Source organism: Helicoverpa zea, chromosome 10 (assembly GCF_022581195.2).
Source record: "Helicoverpa zea isolate HzStark_Cry1AcR chromosome 10, ilHelZeax1.1, whole genome shotgun sequence".
NCBI lineage: Eukaryota > Metazoa > Arthropoda > Insecta > Lepidoptera > Noctuidae > Helicoverpa > Helicoverpa zea.
Genome location: NC_061461.1, coordinates 11,749,647 through 11,772,395, shown reverse-complemented (window position 1 = coordinate 11,772,395; position 22,749 = coordinate 11,749,647). Strand labels below are relative to the sequence as shown.

The following is a 22,749-nucleotide window of genomic DNA, read 5'->3' as shown; positions in this document are numbered from 1 at the left end:
ATCTTTTGTCCGGTGAACATAATGTTAAATATTAGGACTAGTTGTATGTGCTAGAAAATGGGTTAATATCAGCCGAGCTTATTGATCGACCAGTTCAAGTTGGTTCAGAATACTTTAAGAACATTCCTTGTAAAGCACAGGTAATGGTTTCTTTTAGATTAAATTGGACCTGTAAAGTATGTGCCTACGTGCTTGAAAATTCTTCTGATTTTAAATTCAGTCGTTACGACGTCTGCGTAACAATTTAGTTCGCATATTGTAGTGATAAGGTAAAGGTAATTTAGTACATAAATATGCACTCAACCTGGAAGAGAAGCCGGGGTATAATATGTCGATAGATGGCCTGCATTCACTGCTTTGAAAAGAGCCGGCAATCGGGACTCGGGCGAAACGTCTGTAGGGCTTCCTAGCTCAAGGAATATCAATGCTATCCGAGAAATAAATCAGGACCTATCGAATTTAAATATTCCTGTTATATATTTATTGGGTGATGTAACACTCTTTTGGCACTACACATTATGGCCTTTGAAAAATCCTTGAAAGTCTCCACGAATTAAAAGCTTTTGTTTATACAGAATCTATAGTGAAGAAAAAGAGGCGTGCCTTCACGAAACATTCGACGATATTTCTATTAAAATAAAAGAGTGGAGTCGCTGGCGCTGTTCGCTTCCTTCCATCCTGTATTCCTGACACATCGGAAGTGCGCTTCCACATTATTTCCCAACATTTCTGACACATGATTTTTAGTAACTCGGCTGCCAACAGCTCTTGGCTATCAGTTGTTACCGCGGCCACTCCTAAGCCAAGTGTCCCGCCCACTGCGCGCTTGTCTTCATATTTCTCTATAGCGATACACACATATTTAATCCTTATTTAATGCTCCACGTCGTCTAATTCAATGGTCCGTGTACACAAAACGAGTTTAGTGCGCTTCTTAACATTGTATCAGAAACGGGCGTTCCGAGCGTATATTTTACAGAACAGCGGGCGTGCCCACTGTGCCCAGCTATGTGGGACAACTACAAAATTCTCTAAGCCGTCCGTGCAGCGTCACGCTCAATAAATCCAACAAATCCAGTGCCGGTTAAGTGACAAAGAAATTTGTGGTAGCAATAATGTTCTAATGATATCACGCGATACGCCTCGAATAACCAAGCCGCTAAATGCCCATTCTCACGATACGAGTACAAAAACTCCCCGCTCACCGTGGTTCCGCTCACCCTTCCCCGATTATATTGTTGCTAGAATTCGGTGTTAATTTTCTATCGTAATTACGAAAGTTTTTATGAGCGCGTGTGCTATGTGTTCGTGGGTTTATTAGGAAATTATGTAATAGTCGGTGCAGGCCTCATGTCCAGGGCTGCGAGGTCGCGCGCGCTGCGGAGTTCACTCTAACGGTACGTGTCGGCACCGGCCCACCGGCGCTCGCGTGCCCTTCTCGCGATACGCCCGCGTGCAGACCAGCGCCTGCATCCCCGCTCAATTGATACGTCTTGTTGGACGACTCAAACGTCTATAGAAAGTTTAACAGTCGCGTACGTGTCTTTATCGCTTCCCTAATTACCTCGTTCAAACAATCGTCTGGAAAGCGGTAAAAATTCTGACGGCGTCGACACGAAAGTCAATTCTGGTGAATTTGCATAAAGCCCGAGTCTAGCTTTGACGTTTCGATTTTCGCTTAATTAACGCTCGTCGGGGGTTGGCTTTCGTCGAAAGAAAGAGTTAGATTTTCCTCTCGCTTCCGTTCGTTTCCGTCGCTCGATGCCTTCTTCATTTTGAATTTTAGGTCGGACTTTATTCGGAGGCAATAAATTGATGTCGTCGAAGTTTCTCCCGTCTTTTGATAGTCAAATAATTTTATCTTCATCAAGGTTCCATTTTGTTATCGTCTTGTAATGAAGACATTTCGTTTCGGCGAAATGATTTCCTCATCGATGGGGTTGCGTTTACGATTACGTTTATGAGTGGGTTGTACGCGTCGCGCTGGCCGCGGCGCGATGTGGCGCGGTGTGGCGCGATGTGGCGCGACGTGGCGCGGTGCGGCGACACGCGGCGCTGCTCGGTACGTGCGCGCCGTACGTGACTGTAAGATGACCGAGGAGACTCGTCGACTATTTGCATAATAAGCCCGTCCGCCGCTCCGGGAGATTAAACTTTGGCGTATGACGTCCTGGCTGCAGCTCTCGTATAATTCAATAGTGGCAAACTGATTTCCAACTCCCTATCTGGAGCTGTCGCCCCGCCGCTCGTGATTGGATGCACCGATTTACGTTCTGACTACGTAGGGAGACAGCCTGAAGCGATGCGCCCTGTAACAGACTCCGTCTTTGTAGCTCCGTGCATACCGATATTGGAAGCGGAAATAATTATCCAATCCTTTCAACGTCAACGTGTATCTTTGTAACTACTCGATATTTTCAATTATTTATGCAATGTACAATGGGTTGAAGGCTCACGTGGATGCACGTTTAAAAGGCCATTAAAATGTCACAGACTTGACGTGGGTAAACTGAACGCGTCCCTCGAGGCAGTGCGGCTAATTAATTATTTATAGTTCTTATAAATGAGCGGCGGTGCGGCGACGGAGCCTGGTGGAAGCGTTGGACCAGACCATGGCTGTCACGTCCATTCTTACAATTTCGTTATTAATTCGGAAGTGCGCGCTGAGCGTCGCGCTGTCGGCGGGGTGGCCGCGGGCCCGTCCTAGCGCTCTCTTTGTTTGTGCACTGCTATTTGGAATGCGTGGCGTCTCTCTCCCGTGTATGGGCTCGTCCCTCTCCGGACGAGGGTTGTCGGGTCCGGCCGGTAATAAATGCCCGTCCGGCCCACTCCACCGTTTCACTTTTCTCAATTTCGTTGACCCCATTAACAGAGACGCGCTCCGTTTGGCTCGCAACCCTCTCGCGTGCCGTTACTCTGTCACATTCATTGTCAATTAAATACTTTCCGCTCCTAAGTATGAAATTTTATACGGACGGTTAAACTTTAGTATTTGATATATCGGTGCGAGGTTTATTTACGCTCCGTCGGCTGCCGAGTAATCTGGCGGCGTTTGAGAACACGGAGACGAGACACCGAAAACACTCGAAGTCCTCGTGGGATAGGGCGGAGCTGCATTACTCGCAAATAGTCGCGAGCCACTCCAAACGCAATACGATGCAGACTTATGATCCAGCGCGTTAACGTCTAGACGGGATAAGTGCGACACGTTCATATCGATTATGCAGTTAAGAGAAATTATGTAAGTAGGGAGAGGCGCGGAAAGCCCCCAGTCGTCCCCGGGGACGGGACAAAGCGTGGCTCGCTTCTTAATTACTTGTGACGCTACAGATATCTTCCCTCGAATGCGGTAAAGGGTGACATCTGACAGGCGGAGGTCGTGCGCGAACGCGACCGTGATGTCGCCGAACTAATGTGCTCCCGGGCGAGCCGGCCCTTTGAACATGATACGCGCCCCGCTATCAAAACATTATGATGCGTGGCTCGTGCTCTGTTAATTACGCCGGAATGTGATGTGTATATTATCTCAAATGAGCGAATACTTCAGCTGTATCGGCTTACATAACTCCCTTCTCTCATTATTAATTTTTAATGAACGCGTGGACGCTGCGGCCTTTCAGATAATCTCCGATTAACACTAAACGATCCAAGTTGTGCTCTACCGTCGAGGACGATTTGCTAGTTTTAATGTTTTGTCCACAACCTAGTGAAGTTTTACAATTCAATTTGAGCACTCCCGTTATGTAGTTCGAATTTGTAGATTGTTTTGTTCGCTTGTGTAGCTGTAATAATAATTTATAAAGTTTCCGATGTCGGGCCGTTGCGGTCGGATGCCGTTGGACACGAAATTCATTTAGAACCGAATACGAATAACAGAGAATGAATTTACATGGAAGCAATCAAAATAAGGGGTAGCAGCGTCGCTTATTGCTGGGTTTGATTTAATTAGTCCTTGCATAATGGCATCGTCAAGTGTTCTGTTTTTTGCGTTCGTCGCGGTTCATTGAGCGCTTGACGAAGTAGACTTGGAGCGCGTTGCGTGAAGCCGCGGTGCGGGTGCCGTCACTCATCGCTCGGTGCGCGCGTTTGGGAGCGTTCGACGACGCACGTCAATTGTTATCACCGTCGCAGCGTGCGCCGTGCTGCCGCCATTAACTCGCCATTGTTGCACACACGTGCACGGCTCTGTGATATGCGCCACTTTGTGTCGACTGTCTATTGTGCACGCGAAAATTTTCTTCAGATAACGGTGCAACGTCACCCGGTAACGCAATATTGTTGAGATAAGAACATTTCATTTTGCTCCTCGTGTTCGGATGACGAATATTTCTGCAGAATTTTAACAAACGTAAACTTCCTTCGTTTCGGCAGGAAGATGAAATACAAATATCGAACCGTCTGTTCAGAAACGTCGTCATTAGTGAAGTTTTTTGTCAAACCAAAAAAATGGCCAAAGCAATTTCGGCGGATATAGAGGAAGATAAAGATATTTCCGCAGTTATTTAGTCTGGCTACACGGTTACCAAATAAGTAAAACGGACAGAATGGAGGTAAATGTAAACGTAGGTGGGAACCAAATACAGAAAGAATCCAATTAAAAATTAGGTACACTATGAAATTTTTCTTACATTAGGTATTCCAAACACAGCCACATCGTGCAACTATCAAGAACCTACTGAACTCCAAACTACAGTGCCCCCATCATAATCCACTACACATCCATCTGATTAATGTGTACACACAAAACGCGCGTCGCTGTCACCAGATAGCTGAGCCACCATCAGTCTTGACTGACCCCATTCCTACGTCACGTTAGGATCTAATGGTGTTTCTACTAGTTCACACGTTTTTGTAAGTTTTGCATACAGACGTATATTCAGTCTTGGCGACGCAGTTGGCAAAAGAAAGCCTTTTAACACACTAATGTTGGGTATGTTGTGTTTTTGTTTGCTTGGTTTTGTTCTGTTGAAGGATAGTTTTGGAATGATTTCGTCAGAAGCATCTGTACATGTGAGAGGTGGTTTGATCTAGTACTGAAAGTTATTGTAATAAGTTCTAAATACTAAATCAGGCTTTCGAATGCTCTGCCATTTGTAATCTTCTGTTCGTGTATTTACTAGACGATCCACTTTGTTAGACAAATTGGTAACAGTACGAAGTTTATCATTACTATCTGTAACAAATATTAATACGAAACTAATTGCTAGCGAAAGTTATAATAACTCGAAGTAATTCATTTCTACAACAACCATAATTTGTTGATTTGACAGTTTAATACTACGCATTGAGAAATACTGCTTTTAAATTATCATGTCTGTCGGTATAGCGGTCCAAAGCTATGATTTAGGGACGACTCTAAGCGTAAACTTATCATACTATCTGTCAGAATGTTATTACTTTTTGACAGAGATGCAAATAAACACGAGATCAATAAATCAATGACGGTGTTACAGCCAAAGTAGTATGATTCCAAAAAAGGAATATTGCATGAAATGCTAAAGTAGATGCCAACGAAGAAATAAATGGGGCTCGAGAATCTATTGAAAAGAAACGCATAGAAACTCATTAATAGACAACAAAAAAATCTTCATAAATGTGAGAATAATGGAGATCAATGTAAGACATACGGCCTATAAACATAACGAAGTGAATTAATTAAAAGCTCTGCGTACGAAGGGGTCACGTAGACGCTATCACAATTTTTTCTCACAAATGAGTGTAGTGGATACGTGAGCCAACGATCACTGAACTGCCAGCTGCGGTTGCTAGATAAGAACGTGACTACATGTATCGTGGCTTGCATCTGTAGCTGACGGCCGTGATCTACCAAATATCATGGAACTAGGAGTTTAGTTTCATACTACGAGTTTGAAGTTACATGGTGAATGAAATCTTATTTTAATGTGGATGTTACTTTGAATTTATCATTCGTTTTTATTCCAACTTTTTTGATGAAGTGTGTTCTTGTAGGATTATAAATTTTGGCTTAGTTTATATCTAAAGTTATCATGTCAGCCCCTGCTCTGCTTTAAGTCACAGTATCACAAAAGATAGTGTCGCTTTGAACCCACCATATTTCTACAATACTTTACTATCAAAATCTGGTCACACCCTTACACAAAAAGGGCCAATCTCCATCAACGTCCTGCAAAAACCCTATTTTACTAATCTAAGTGGATATGTGGTACCAGGAGAGCAGTGGCCTGTACCCAACAGCGGTCTCTAAAAACTGGAATATATTGGCTGTTACTGTCCAAGCGTTGGGTAAAGGTATAATTCACGGGAGTTAGTGGCCTCCTCTTGCCTATGTACTCCTAGTTATGTTATGAATCGATTTGCTGAATGCTCTTTCTGGGGGAAGATAGTGTCAGGATGAATGGTTGGTCTGTGAATTAAGTTTTATGAAGTGTTCTGCTTGCTACACACTAGACTAGATCGAATATAGAACGATGAGTACCAACTACTATTGTTTTTGATTTTATTCCAATATTGTGACATTTGTGTTATCACTAACTCATCCTGCGACTGCTTTGTCTTTGAAACCAAGAACTTTGTCCAAATTAATATCCCGAATTCATCCCCAGTGTCATCGCACTTGATAAGCAACATCTTCCAAATCCACAAGCGCAAACACCCCAATACACTATGTAGAATACGTCCAAATAAAACAAAAGTAGTACCCCTGTCTATCACTTCGCTATTACCGAGGGAGCGAGGCAGCACGAAAGTTATCGCCGAAGCGATTTCTATTCATGACGCGCGCACGCACGGGCCACATATTGCGTATACTTTCCAAGGCAGAGACACAAATCAGATTCACTTCACTTGGTGCGAATCGCACGATTTATGGCAGAGTTAGGCGCTGATTGTATTACGACCAGTATGAATGTTTGGCTGCCTTGATTGCTTAGCCGGAACACTCAATATCGCTGTCTCTGAATCTCCTTCGTACATTATTATTCTCCTCTTCGATAGGTTCTAATCAGCAGCAATTTAATCTTCCATGAAACTATAAATTTTTAGAAAATTGCTATCTTTATGTTCTCAACTTTTCTTACCAGAATGAGATATTTCTTCAAGTATTTCTTGTTGAATTTTTTACAGTGCAGATATAAAAATGGTAATGTACAGAAAAAATCTCGGAAGTATTTTTCAAAGTAGTTTCGCAGTAGATTCAGTATGAATATTAAAGTTCCTAGATGCACCGCATGATGCTCTAGAAACATATTGTACAGCTCAAAGAATGCGTCCTCATCTATATGATTTACTTTAAGGTATTTCAGAATAAGAAGTGCCTTTTGTGGTTAGCTAGAAAACTTTTATGTCTTCGAAATTTAATATTAATCTCTCGAGCTAGATCGAACTTCTGCATGAATAATAAAGGTGAGATCGAATAAATAAAGGTAATAAACGTGTATCGGCTTTCAACAATAAAGAAAAACAAGTTCCCAAGATGAACGGCTGTAAGGATGGTAAGTTTCGTCATGCCCTAGGGATCGGCTCAGGTCGAGCAGCGCATTACATGACCTTTGATATCTGTGGCAATTCCACCCGCGCTATAATGAATCTGTGGTCCGCACGAACTATGAAGAAATGTGGTTTGTGCTCTCGAACTAAAACCTTTTTGCCTGGATTATACTGCGAGCTTACCTTTAAGTGCCTTTGATGCTTCGATGTATCGCTCTTTTTATCTCATGCTTTGAAGGCTTAAAAACTTTTATAGTGGCTCGTTATTATTTTTTCATCCATTACTAATATTGAAATACAAAATAACTTGGACAACACAGTAGCGAAGGTATTCCCTGAACGGTAAATTGTCTCGGGAACCCACAACGAAGTCAATCAAAAGGAAAAATTGCGAAAAAAGCAATATCCAACTTCCTTTCGTAACAAAGCAGGGACAGAAAGAGTAAATGAGGCTTGTAACCATAAAGAACATGGAAATGCAGACGGAAGCTCCCCATTGCAACAAAGAAACATGAATTGAAAATGTATACCTAGCTAGGTAATCATAAGATCTGTTTATTTTGGATGCTGAACATTGTAGCCTATGCCCTGATCTCGACTGTTGTTTAGAAGTAATTCTCCAATTTCGTCTTATCTGCACAAACGCAATTTACGTCATTGCATTACGGAAACGTGCCATTGTATACGTCGGCTGTATCTCGCCTGCCCAGACCCCAAATTTTCCAAAGGGCCCGCAATTTACTTACCCTCGGTGCGTAAATTGGTCTAGAGTTGTAGTATTATCGCTTCAGAAACTATCGATGGCCGCATCGCGTCCCTTCGAGTTTTCCTCTTTCTCTGCATTGGACAATTCTGATATATTGACGAGTTTCCGGCGGCGTTTTGTTCCGAAAACAGTAAGGAGTCCCCCTCCTCCCCCTGGATCACTGTCGTTGTTTAGCGCGCCGAAAATGGAAGGATATTTTCTTTTCTGGTAAGATTTTAGAACTCGCCCGTTCCCGAGACAACATGAAATATGAAACGAACCGCGTGATAAATGAAAAAACAACGTTCGGTTCGAGCCGCGCCGTCGGACCTCGCGTGATTACATACTTTTTCAAAAACTGTTACAAATTCTCCGCGAAAACGAAAGTAGTGGGACACGTGTTCGGTGTTAGATTATTGAATTGTGTAACAAGTTTATCAGAGATCTGAGATTGCGGCTTTGTTTTTTTGGGGAGTGTGAGATAGTGCGGCGAGATAGCGGTTCGCGGGCGGCGTCAGGTGAATCACGTATTCGCATGCAAATGATATCGCTGAGGCGCGTGCGTGGCGTTTGGTGCGCGCGAGTGGCCGCGCGATTTGGTAATACGCCGCGCGCGGGGCGGAGTGGCGCGCGGGTCGTCGACCGCGCGAACAATGCTATCGTAATTGTTTACTTTGGCCCGGCTGACCCGTTAGTTGGTTCTTCGCACGCGGCTTCGATAACGCGCTCTACGCATCCGATGCACGCGCGTTTGCGCAAATCGTTGCAACCTAAATACTAAAAAAACGGTCCGTTGAACCTCAGCACGCCTATTGCTTAAACGTACATATTCTCACGCCACATCATAGTTTCATACGTGTAGTGTTGATGACCTCTGAAAACTGTACGATTTATGCAACAAGTATCATACATAAAGATGAAAAAGAACGCAGATAAACCTGGTGGCCTAAATCAAACAACAAGTACAAACGCTTTATTCGCATCAATAATTTGGACTTATTTTTAGAGCATGACTCTCCGAATCCCGTAGCTACCTTGCAACATGTTATCAAAGTAACACACAGCCCATAAACGCGTCCATTTATCATCAGCAAACGCCTCTTCAAACAGAGGAATACGCGCATTTATTAGTATAATTTTTATAGGCCTACATTAGAGTCAACGAACGTTTTATGGCGTGGCTTGGACGTTGCGAATGTAGTGTATTCACAGGGCCGATCCGCGGCCGGAGTTATGCAACGAGTATCTACTAATTAAACTGACGATTTCACAACGCCAGAGCCGTATGTAATTGATTGTGCCACTTCTTTATGGCTTCACACACGTGAAATCTGTTTGTAAACGGCTGTGTGTGTAGGGCTGCCGAGCCGCAGTGACGCTGCATGCGTCGCCTCTATTCACAATAAGCAATATTATTAATGCTGTTTACTCCATTCGTCAGACGCATGCGGTGCTACAAACGAGACAGGAAATTCTGCTAACCCTGCAAGTTAATGAAGTGATATTTCATCGTCGTCAACAAGTCACTTAGATGAAATATACCGCGGTTCTATTATAAATTGAGGTGACGCAAATTGTCTTATTACCTTCCCCGGCTCTCGTGTTAATTACACGCGTTAATTTTTGGGAAAACGAAGTAGTAACTTCACATTAATTATTTAAGCGTACTAATTGTAGTTGGTTATAACAGCGCTTAGTTAAGTGGCTAACGTTTTTTATTGTGGGCGGAGAATACAGAAATACTGTTATGCTTTAGGGATTTAATAAATAGTTCCAAGCCTACCATTCCCCAATGATGTTTATCTTCGAAAAAGTTGTGTATATTTTTGGTGGAGAGTACATTATTCTTGCTTCCCGATCCCTGAGGGAATTAGAAAACATTGCGGTGGTGGTGTACAAAACAAATTTCCATTTCATTATTTGAGTTCCAATTGCAAAACTGTACCAAATGTCGCCGAGGAAATTTCAATTAGAACTGTTTCGACGAACCCTATTTCTCCAGTGTGCATGTTTAACAGGCCTAATTTTACGCTAAGGGGGCTCTCACACAAGACGCGCGTCGACTGTGCGATTCGAGTGCACGCGGGCTGCATATCTTATTATCGTTCCACATTCGTTTCGGGATTTAAGTAGGTCTATTTATAAGCTTTTAATGATATTAACAAGTATGTGCTCGACGTACGAATGACCGAATCGTCTTGTGCGTCCTTAAACACACGGATTATGTTTTTAGAACGGTAAATATGCGTAACGAGTGACATCTTTGATCGTAAACTGTCATATTTTATGTGTTGTTACAATTTGTTTATGTAATCCAACTGTTAAAGCGCTTGAGGTCACGTTTATTTAAATCAGTAGTTGTTGACCCGACGTACACCGCGCTGTAAAGATTTCAATATATTTGTTTGTGCAAAATGTTATTCTAGACTATTTTAATTTTCAATTTAAAGGACGATGACACCGAGTTTTCGGTTTCTAAAATACATATTCAAACCAAGACCAATATTTCCCTTATCAGTTCTATAATTAGGTCAAATTGATGCAGCTGCGTATGACGATAAATAATCAAACTAATAGTAATTGCAATGTGCATAGATATCAATTTCTACTCTCCTTATATAACAGCTTAGTCACTTGATATTACTTGGTCTATTAAAGCCCAAGTGCACCGACAACATAAACATCAGTTTTCTTAAAACAAGTTCTATGAATTTTCACGTTCCATTTTTAAAGAAAATCGTTTTTTTGACGTTTATGTCGCCGGTGAACTTGGGCCTACCAAGAAAATGTCTGCAGATTTTTCTTGTATGATCTATCTGCTACTAATATTATAGCTCGCACTTGCATCTGAAACATTTAAGATTTATTTGATGCATGCATGCATCTGTCCATGGGATGCATTAGTATTCATTCGCTGCAGTTATCTAATGAGACGCGTATGGGGAACATGCGACCTGTGTGTCATGGATTATGACAGAAGGTCTTTGTTGTGGTACGGTAATTTTGGGATTGTGCCTTTTATTGTGATTAATTGGTTTATATCGGGTATTTCGTTGTATTAGCTGACATGATACACATTTTCTTTCCAAAAAAAAATCCTAGTCATGAAATAAGTTCAAATAGGTAACATTTCTCTAAAATTCAGAATAGGTTCAGAGACTAGGATATTACCAATCTATACATATCATAGAAACGTCAAAATAAATTGTTATTTTGTCTTTCTTAGATATTTATTTTATTAAACAATGCCAAAGTGTCTAGCTAAGACAACGTGTAGTAAAATATATTTTCAATCCAAGTTATTTTCACAGCGTAATAGGAACAAATACTATTAGAGCCACAAAACTACAAATTATTCGTACATATAACAGTTTTGCATCCGTGCACTTGCAGATTGCACACGTACTAGTGATATTTTGTGTCTTTTCCCGTGTTGCCTGCATTTTTATTACGAATTCTATGCAATAGGGCTCTTTCTAATGCTATGCTAAGCTTTGTGGTTTGTATTATTTTTACGAGGAAAATAAAAATGTTATTTTAGTATTCGTAGCGTAAAATCTTAAGATAAAACTTTTGAAATGAAAAATATTTTAGGAAAAGGTATTCAGTATTAAAATGAAAGCTACGTTTTTTTTTATTTTAAGGCCCATTGTCACCGACATCTGAGACGTTTTAAACAATCGAAGTTTAAAAATTGTATGTCATAATTTCAAGTAATCAGTCCGTTAATATTTTCGATGACCGTGGCCCTCTTGTTGCGCGATGCATTTTGACTATAAAACAATAGGATATTGCATACCCTTCTTTACTATAAGTTACATAAACAAACCTTCTTACTCACGTCTACACCGTGACGCCGCCGTCCCGCAACACGTGCGCAGCGCGTCACCCGCGTCACGTCCTGTCCATTTGTCCCGCACTGAATATATAGCCTACCAGCAAATGTTTATGCTGTCCATATACTTCAGCATAGTATACATAACAAACAATAACATATTGTATATCCTTTTTCAATGATTAACTTTTACTATAATGTTACGTTGATACAAACCTCCTTACTCACGTCTTCGCCGTGACGCGCCGTCCCGCACTGAATATATAGCCGAACAGCAAATCTTTATACTGTCCATATACTTCAGTATATTGTACACTAAAACAATAACATTTTCTATGCACTTCTTTAATGATTAACTTTTACTACAACGTAACGTTGATACTAACCTTCTTACTCACGTCTTCGCCATGACGCCGCCGTCCCGCAACACGTGCGCGGCGCGTCACCCACGTCACGTCCCGTCCATTTGTCCCGCACTGAATATATAGCCTACCAGCAAATGTTTATGCTCTTCATATACTTACTGAAGTTGCACACTATGAATTCAATTACTTTTTGAAGAAAAGAAACCCTTTTAAAACTGCAAATTATTTGGAGTTATATTATGTTCCTTTTGCAAGTTACAATAATTAACCTGTTCCAAAGAACAGGTAGATATGGTACCTATGATTAATCTGACCGACCTGCCAATGAATCTGCTTATAATACTACAAGTACTATTTCTAAAGAAAATTGAGAAGATCTGTAACTTATAGTGTCTATAGCCATATAATTTTATCCATGGATAACTTTGAGCCATAGAACAGTATTGAAGTAGTTTTAATTGGTGATTAGCGACAGGAACTCCCTAACTATTGTCTAAGACTGGCCATTGATGGATATCGACGCGTGGCGACTACGCGAACTTAAAAGTTAGGCTGCGTTCAGAGGTTTGAACACGCGTTTTTTAAGCTTTCTTAAAGCTACCCTACCCGCTCGCTTCCGACTTTTTGTAGGATAGATCGGGAAGATTTTTTGTAGAACGTTCTAACAAGGATTTACTATTGGTATCAGTGTGTTCTATTTTTCTACCACAAAAAATCTGTCACCGATTATCGGATGTGGACTGTCTATCTAGCCCAAGTTCAATGAAAATATACCGTCACAAAAAAAAGAACTTGGAAGATACAGACAGCAAAGCAAAGTGCGGCAATTTTCGTCGATTTTATGTGAAGCCACCCTTCTGTACTTGTAGTCTGTGGTTTCAACTCAAGTTCGTTTCATTGTGCTCCAGGTATTGACTTCTAAACCCTATTGAGGCTTCGGTTTTGACGACGGTTAAAATTAGAGACAAGTTTAGCCTGAACATAGTTCTTGATGAACGTTAAGTAGCTTACAAAGTTTGTTAGACGTGGCTCTGGCATTTCGATATATAAATTCTGTTAAGTTTTGATTTGGCTGCTTATTTTGTAGATTGATGTCTGTATTGTTTAGAAAATTTAAAGGTCTAATGGTAGTTACGTAATTATTTAAATTGCAATCTTGGGAAGGAGGAACATCGTCGTTTTGAGAGACGTCTATTTCTGGACAAAAACCTCCCCCAAAGTTCGCCACTTTCTTCGATCTTCAGCATCCCGCATCCTCTGCTTCCCGGTGAGAAGGAAAAACATCAAAATACTCTTAATAACTCATAGAAAACCCATCTTCCGATTCATAATTTTCTATAATTACATATTAAATCATACAAAACTTCTTCTCACACAAAAATATTCACCATCCCTATTCCTTACACACGAATCGCCCACAATTCTATTCGTTAATAACCACACAAATGACAAAGCAAGTCTGCGGGTTCATTACGAGATGGCCCTGACATTGAAGCCAGCTTCCGAACGAAGCTATCTATAGTGCATACCTTAGTAATGAAACTAGGGAGGGGAATAATACCTCTAGTGAGAGGTTAAAAATATCGTGTGAGAATACTTGTTATGGATGGTGTGATGTTTTTAGTAATATTAGCAGTGATTGTTGATGCGGGTACGCTAAATGCAGTTGGGCTGTAGAGAAGCGACCATTTTTTTTATTCAGTGTTAATTTATTTGTTGTTCCCTGCAGTTCCAACCTCGTCTCGAGTATAAAAAGTACCTTTTGTAATTTCTCAGATTCTAGATCTTCGACGTGTTTTTTGACGTAGTTTCGGCGTGAAAGCGCAACATTCTGGCAGATAGAGTTTCTTACGCATTTACAAGTTTATAATCCTATGGCTTCCCATAACCCAGACCGAGTCATCAGCATAGCTGGAAGGGACTCCCACGCTTTGCTATCCGGTTGGTGGTTGCTCGTCGCCCTTTCTTCCGTAACCGTTTCCGTTGCGAATGTGGGGCGAACCCCACGCATGTATGGGATGCAAAAAATGTTATTGCAACTTCGACAAAATATATGGTTGAAAAGCTTCCTCATACATGCATAAACAATGGATCGATTTTGAGGAACTTAAGTATAGAGCTAGATACATATGAACTGTTTCAACCCTGGCAAAATAATTACCATCGTACGACTGAACTCGCGGGAATCAACAAACTAATAAGCCTGAGGAATGTGAATAATTCCGGAATCCCGCAGTGCATCAGATATGCTACATTTAATTTAGCATATCATGCCTGTACGCAAGGTTTGAGCTGGAATATTTCACATCCCCGCACTACTGACCTCAATGTCGTTTCAATGTTGCCACTTGGCCTACTTTTGAACGTAATAACCAATTTTCACCGGGAAAAATAAGGTAAAACGATTTTTCTTTTTGACTCACAGCTCGAAATACGTGTTGGTAATTTAGAATTTTTTGCATCCCCCGTGAAAGGGGTCGGTAAATGCTCCGAAATTGCTTGTCAATATTCGGCTTTGTTCGCAATCTTCGTAACACTTATAGCGAATTACATTTTCTTTATAAAAGGGGACTTTAATGTCAATAAAGTGTTTGTGATAAAACTGACTTTAACAGTAGGTAATTGGAATCGAATCGGGTTTATTTGATATTTTTGGTCCCAAATGCCACAACGAGACATTTAAAATGTGTTTTATTTTGACATTTGAAGTGGCAATAAACGGATGTTTTGAGTTATGTAACAGTGGATGTACCTACGTGTTGTCAAGTCACGTAATAAATAAAGTAAGCACTTAACAGATAAGGGAAAACAATAGATGTGTGAGAGAGATGAATGACTTATATCTGCTCTTCGACAGATACATATAAAGTAGAAATTCATAAGCTATTTTATAACTTACCCACTCCATACGACAAAACCTATACTTTACACACCAACTAATATTTTGAACAGTTCAAAAATCACAGTTACCGCAAACCTAGTATCTTGGAACACCTAATACTTCAAACGCATAAGATAGGTCGGTGGCCCGGTTACCTTGTTTTTTCTAGTCACAAAAACGTTTCGTATCACCACGTGACGTGGCGCCTGTTACACGTTGCGTGCCAATCACCCTAGGCGATGATTGACACTCGAATTATGCTATGTGCTGTTGAATATACCATGATTGTAGATACTTGATTTATGTTCTAAAAGGAATTGAAATTGTGGGTTTTATGGAAACTTCGAATAGAATAGAATTTATAAAAAAAAAGTAGGTTAGAAATACTCGGAAAAAAGCCAAAGTGTACCTTTCATAAGAGGTAAATGAATTGAAGCGTATTTATTTATCTCGATTTTTATCTACATTTATACACTCGACCGAGTTCTAAAGTACCTATTCCCCAAAAAAGCTAAATCCTTCTTCTGAAAACTGTATTTCTCTAAAATACTGAACACATCACAAAAGTTTACGTCCATTTGTAATAAAGCTCTCCACCGTAGTCCAGAGTTGGTCCTAAGTTCTGAAAACATAACTATCATCGCGGCACCTAGGACCAATTGGGAAAATTTCTGAAAACTTCACGTGTAAAAGTTAATTAACTTTCTAAATACCTTCCACAGCTGAAATACAAGGTCTGTTGCCAGGCGCCGCTTTAAAAATACACTTTATATTAGTTCTAAAACTTCTGTTAATATAAGTTTCGAGTTTCGTACACATTTTAGAAAACAGACTAGGGCCTTGTTTACGCGGCCGACTCAAGGCACTGTTTTTTGTTCATAGAAAAAAATATGTTTTTGCTGTTTTCAACGAATTATTCTTTCAAAGATTATGTTTTTGGCATTGCTAGACTGGGATCGGTTATATCATTTCTATATATCGCTTCGTAATCTAGAATACTGCGATTGTATTACCTAGATATCAATTTAATTCGATTGATGATGATATTATTATCAGTATGTCAGTTATGCACATGAAGAATCGTTTCGATAGCAACATAATCTCTTTCTTGATTAGATAACCAGCCTTTCCCAAGACAAATCGCAGACAAACAAATAAATAAATTAAAACGCCTTAATATTATTCAATTGAGGTGAAAATATAAAGTCACCTGACCCTTTGTCCCTGGACGGTCCTCAATATTTCCCGGTCACTCGAACAAAAATAAACAGGGCTATAAAATTTCATGGGGCAGACGAAAAAATCCCCAATCTCCATTTAGCGGAGGCCGAGGACCTTAATATTATGGCAAACAATGGTGTAAAACGGGAAGGCGACGTTATTAAACTCCCTTAAGGACGCGAACAAACAGGCTGCTATATTGTAATCCCGTCTGTCCTGTATTAGGAGCGCAAACAACACCACTGTTCGTGTGTCGTGTAGATCAACGGTACTCAACCTTTCTTTGACTCGTGTTTGTTGAGCGTGTTCTTATTTGAGCGTGAAGTTACGTGAAATTGTCATCTGGTCCTTAAACTACCGAAAGCTATACTAAGTTAACATCTTGCCAATATATTTTCCAAAGTTTTCAAACTCATACATAATCAGCCTTTTTCTGCAATAACCATGTAAATACCTACGATAAATGAAAGACATGCTACTAAAACGGAAGGAAATATATAATTACGTACATATATTGTAAAGAATAAAACTTTGAAGTCCATGGTTCCCATAAATTTTCGGGCCCCATATCGTATATCGTATGGCTCAAATAGATTATTATGTGAAACAAAGACCGGCCTATGTTTTTCGAAAGCGATAATGTCACAATTTACAATTGTGTTAGCCCGAGCAACTTTGTGGAGCGTGTCAACAATAGCCTTATTATTTTAATTGACTTTAATTCAAGTGTTACTATTTCATATATTATTTATCATAAATTGCTGGACAGACTTGCTTTGTGTTTCCTTAAACGTAGTTCAGATTTCACGTTCTTACACCCGTGAAAATCGTTTCATATAGGTATATTTTTTTCCGTACAGCAAGCCTTGGAATTTAATCCAAAAGAATGTATGTACCCTTCAAACAATTGCCCAGCTTCTTATCCAAACGAGACGTGAGCTATCGATTGAATAAATATAAAATGAGAGGCCTTCGCTACTAAGCTACCCAAATTCTAAATTATGTTTGTCCAAAAGCGATAGGATAACAAAAAGAATAAAATATTTTATCCTATATCCCTTAAGAATTATTTGGTCCAAATAAAAAACGTTTGAGCTTTCTCAACATAAAATTATTCTAATTTTTTCCTCAACTGAAAGCAAGTTTGGCAACATTATGGGGATCTGCATAATTCCATGAGACTGCGTGTAACGCTCCTAAGACGTCAATAGAATTCAATGGATTTTCTAAACCGATATTAAAAATATTTAAGACAGATTTTACAATCGATTTAACAGCCATTGTCCAACTATATAAATTACCAAAAATCGCACAAGGAAAATTGATTCAATTACCACAGCAAAAAAACTCAGGTTTGCGATATCCCCGAAATTCAACTTTGCAGAGGACTAGCAAGGAACACGTGGCAAAAAGGGATATCTTAGTCCTAAATAAATAAGAACGCTTAACGACATTTCTATCCTCTATCGAACTGTTCCCAATATCAGGAATCAATATACTTCTCCAACAAATTGATATGCTAAAAGGTTAAAAGGTTCTCTATTCAAAACGCACTTTTTGCGTTACTGTACGAGTATACTCCAGTCCCCAGCGACCCAATTCAGGTCATCGGGTCATCCCGGATACCCTCGCGCTACGCAGCAGTTATCCAAATACCGGGAACCAATAGCTATCGTGTTTTACCAAATAAACACTACGAAAAATCTAGGTTTAACAAAACATGTACACGCACAAAGCTCCAAATATTTTTACGACCAAAATCACCTTCGTTCAAAACTTGTGTTTAAATTAACTTTAAAAGCTCCCAAAATGGGTCTCCAATTGAACCTAAACTCCTTCGACAATGTCTGAAGTGGGTGCGCGAGCCGCTGGAAACCAGTCTTCATTATCATATCTTAAAGACCCCGACCTTGAAACTTGGAGACTCTCAGGAAACCAGAGGGGAGGCTTCAAATTTAAATTAGCCGTCTGTTCTGTCAAGTGCGGTTCCAAGAGATGTTCGAAAAAGCTCAACTTCCCGGTTGACGGGAGCAAACGGATCGTGACGTGATAACTCTTTATTTTGATATTATAGGTCAATGACTCGTTACATAAGCCGATAACCTGTTTTGCCAACAATAGCGTTCGTAGATAGCGCTATCTGTTCGCGTGTTCCTTATGTAAATACGAGTTCGGTTTACTTACACAACAACGCAAAAACTGGTTAGTTGTAATTACGCATGCAGTACGAACTGAGGCGAACCCTTGCAGTGCACAGTGCACAGGCATCAGTACAACCTGTTTACAATAAAAACTCGGTCAGTGGCGCTAAAACCTTAATTAGTAATACCGTTAGGTGGCGGCGCGCACCGCGGCCTGCGTAACTTGCACATCTCGCTGGCAGCTCAGCTGTTCGGCGCGGGTCGACGACCGCAGGGCTCGTGACGTCACGGCCCTGCCGCGCCCACCGCCGCACCCTCCCCGCGCGGCCCTCACCCCTGCGCCCCGCCCTTAGCTCCGAAGGACAATTATTTGCAGGATGCCATTCATCATTGTTACTGGCTTACAAAATCTCTTTGTTCTTATACATTTTAGTCCTCCGGCTGTAAATTTAAACGGGATTAGATGATCTTTATAACTGTAGGTCGAAATGAAAACGTGTCACGGACGCACGGGGATACTGTCACATTTCTTCGACGAAAGTATTGTTACGTAATCATTGCCTTGTAATTTATGTATGTTCACGTTTTTTGTTTTAGCCTAGTTTCAGTGAACGCCAACGTTACAAAGTAGGGCTGAGCCGTGACTAATTTAGCGTAGGATTCTTATAAACATTGAACAGCTGTGTTACAATGTTGCCAGTTATCAATGGGTGTGACCTACACCTGTACACTCGTACTATATCTTGTATCACTTTACTGATTATTTTAGGGACATCAGCTGTAGTCTGTACTGTCGATCAATCAAACGGAATTACGTGGCAGATCTATCAGTTGAGTTAATAGTATTGTCATTGCGTTGGCTTCTGCATTCGACATTGGGATATGGTCAACTTGCTAATGGATGGAATTGAATTGATGTGTAATTATATTACCACTGACATCGTTTGCCTTAGAGCTACTGCAGACATTTAATGATACGAGTATTTACAATACCATAGCTAGTTTCTTAATTTACATAGTTGAACACACGAGACTTTGTGAATTCATCAGATTCGAATAAATAATTAAAATTGCAAACATAATCTCCTTTGTACGTAACAAATGCACCTGCATTCTGCATCAAACAGTATCGCATTCGCCACAATCGATGGACCTTGATGGATGACCTACAACTGCCTGACGTCATCTACACGGGTTTGCAATCGGACTCGTAAAAAATCTAGGCGACAGCCTGTAACTGTCAGCTTTGTTGCAATTTGGAGGTTGGCATATCACGACCGACGTAAGTGACTGCTGAATTGGAAAAGGTGCAGTTTGGGTCTAAATCGTGATGGTTTTGAAGGGGCAAAGGTCTTTTAAAGAGTACAAACGGTAGAGGTTCAAAAGTAAAATCTGTCAGAAGCTGCACATTTTGAAGTTGTATGCAATGTTCAAGTTTATCCTAAATATGACGTTATCGTTGACTGGAGGTAGAGGAAAACATCTAAGGAAACAGATTTTTTATTCCGTGAGGAACCTTGACTTACTTAAATGTCTGTGACTTCCTCGGCATTGAGTCTCGTTAATCGTAGTACTCAATATTTGAACCTTCTCTGCATGACTTTTGTCTTACAACAGCATCTAATATGAAGGGACCTTCGAATTATGAAGACTGCATAAGTTGAATCGACATGTAGGATGAATTTCTTTAGAAGAATCTGTAGTAGGCAGTAAAACAGGGTGTAGTTACATAATAACGCGATCTTTGAACCCGTGACCCTCGCGGTGTTTTGCTCAACGCTGCGGGAACGAGTAATGAATGCATATGCGCATACATTATTAAGTGTCACATCATTCGCGGGTTAGGGGTGTCACCCGTGCAGTCGGCTGAACTGTGAATGGGTTAAGTCGGAATGACTTCGATGTTAATTAGTCTCTGCTTTTTATAGGAGTTGCCTTTTGTAATTTTTGCTTGTATGTAAAACATAGAGTGCTTGAAACTAACGAGCGGAATACTTTTTGAGAAGTTACCCTAAAGTTCGTAGTTTTTAGTAGGTAACTCCTATGCTTCTAAAACTAAATGTTAGCTTTGAGAAAGTAACTACCTAGGAAAAATAAGTTTTGAAGTTTTCGGTTCTAGTCAGTTGCTAGAGCATTAGAACATATACATGATTGAATGGATGTACATATGTTTATTATTCTTTCACGCAAAAACTTAACTCTGACCTTAACGCTACTTTATATCCATCTGCGGGAAGCATGTATAGACCCGTGGTCTGTTAGAGACATACAAAATAATGTCATTACATAAATACATTCTTAGTTTAGTCGACATCCCTCACGAAGGTCAACAGAGCACTGCATGAATCACAGTCCAGTTATTTATAACAGGAAAGTAAATAATAATTATTGCGATGTTGACAGTGAAATATTATACAACTCTCAGATATATTCTTTCAAATGGCCTTTACTTATGTAATACCGACTTACCTTCAAGTTATTCTATGCGAGATAGGACCCTATGAATAATAAGGGCTACAAATTGGAATGAATGAGGATGGACTTGTGCTTAACTGGCCATAGAAATTTGGAAGACCATGCTTTCTCCTCATAGCTCTCTTCGACCGAACTCCGACTTTTGCTAAATAGTACTTATTCAAATACTATATACTTTAAATAACTTATACTTTGCTTGCTCACGTTATAATTCGTGTCAAAGAAACCTGAATTCGCTGTAGTCTGTCCCAAATCCAAAACTCCACGCGAACATGTTTCCACCAACAAAACGGAATAAAGAAGCCATATTTATTTATCAATATCGCGGCCATATTCTTTATACGTGGATGTCTGTGACAGGCTTATCTATAGACAATCGGCTGTCTGCTAAGGGCAGGAATGCTTGAAACAATAGCGCTGGTACCTGTGTACTACATAAATTAGCTCAAGTACGAAATGACGAGTCGCTTTAGTTTTTGAATTAAATGCTGTCTGGTTTTATTGTATGCTTAATTTGTTTTGTAGGAATTTGTTAGGTCTATTTGTGAGTCAGAGAAATTGTAAAGCGCACACTCAATAATTGGGTTTTACTTCAGGGATTTATTTTTACACTTGAGAACCTGGATTGGTAATCTTCAGTTAACGATTTAATTCCATGCCCTATTGTATAGGGCTTAAAAGTCTTTTGTAAAGCAAATATGGGCCATTGTTAGGGATCAAGAATTTAGAAGAAGAATCACTACATCAACGTAATCAATAATGTCACTGAAGATAGCTTCATAGTTTCACCACACCAAAACTGACTTAATATTAGACACTAGACAAAAAAGAGAAAACACGTCTAGTCTAGCAACTGTTATATTTAGTTCTAAATTGCTCGTGGGTGTCAGTTCAAAGGTCGGCCACGATTTAAGTGATTGTTCGCCAGCTCCTCGAACTATGTGCTATTGTTGCAACCAATTAAGTTTTTTGCTTCTCTATAAACGACTTGGACTCATAATTCAATACTGAGCACTCATTTATCGTGTATTAAACTCTTTAGGCGAACAAACACAGGTTTATATATCTAGTTTTTGTGTGAATATTGATAGTTGTGGCAAATGCAGTGCTGATATGCTTGGTACTTGTAGGGGCACACACATACGAGATTGAGTTGCTACTATAGCCTACTTTTTAAATTTGTCGATTCAGTTAGATAGGTACTTCTTAATTCCAGTGACTCTAGACGTAAAACAAAGACTGAAAGCATGTGCAATACTATGATGCCTTGTCAAATGAAAAACGATTAACCTAACTAAAGTCTGAAACGAGAAACGTTAACTAAACGCTTTGCAAGCAGCTTCTTATAACTATAGTTCGGCCATTCAGAGAATGCGTTCCTGACACGTCGCGATTGAACTGACGACGTAATAACATTCATTGATTATTGATATAATAATGTTGTTTTAATGCTCCTCAATTGTTAAAACGGTAAACAACCAGCAAAAATATTTTTATCGTAACTGCAACGCCATTGCAAAGTTACGTCGTCAGTTCAATCGCGACGTGTCAGGAACGCATTCTCTGAATGGCCGAACTATAACTTCCTCGTATCTTCCTCGTGTATCGACTTTGACATA

At 40.1% G+C, this 22,749-nt stretch overlaps 1 protein-coding gene across 2 annotated transcripts in view; it reads left to right on the top strand.

The window, feature by feature from the left end:
• Nucleotides 1-22,749, top strand: part of LOC124633739 (max dimerization protein 4-like) — a 275,580-nt gene that overhangs the window by 29,891 nt on the left and 222,940 nt on the right. The gene's annotated exons all lie outside the window — the stretch shown is intronic.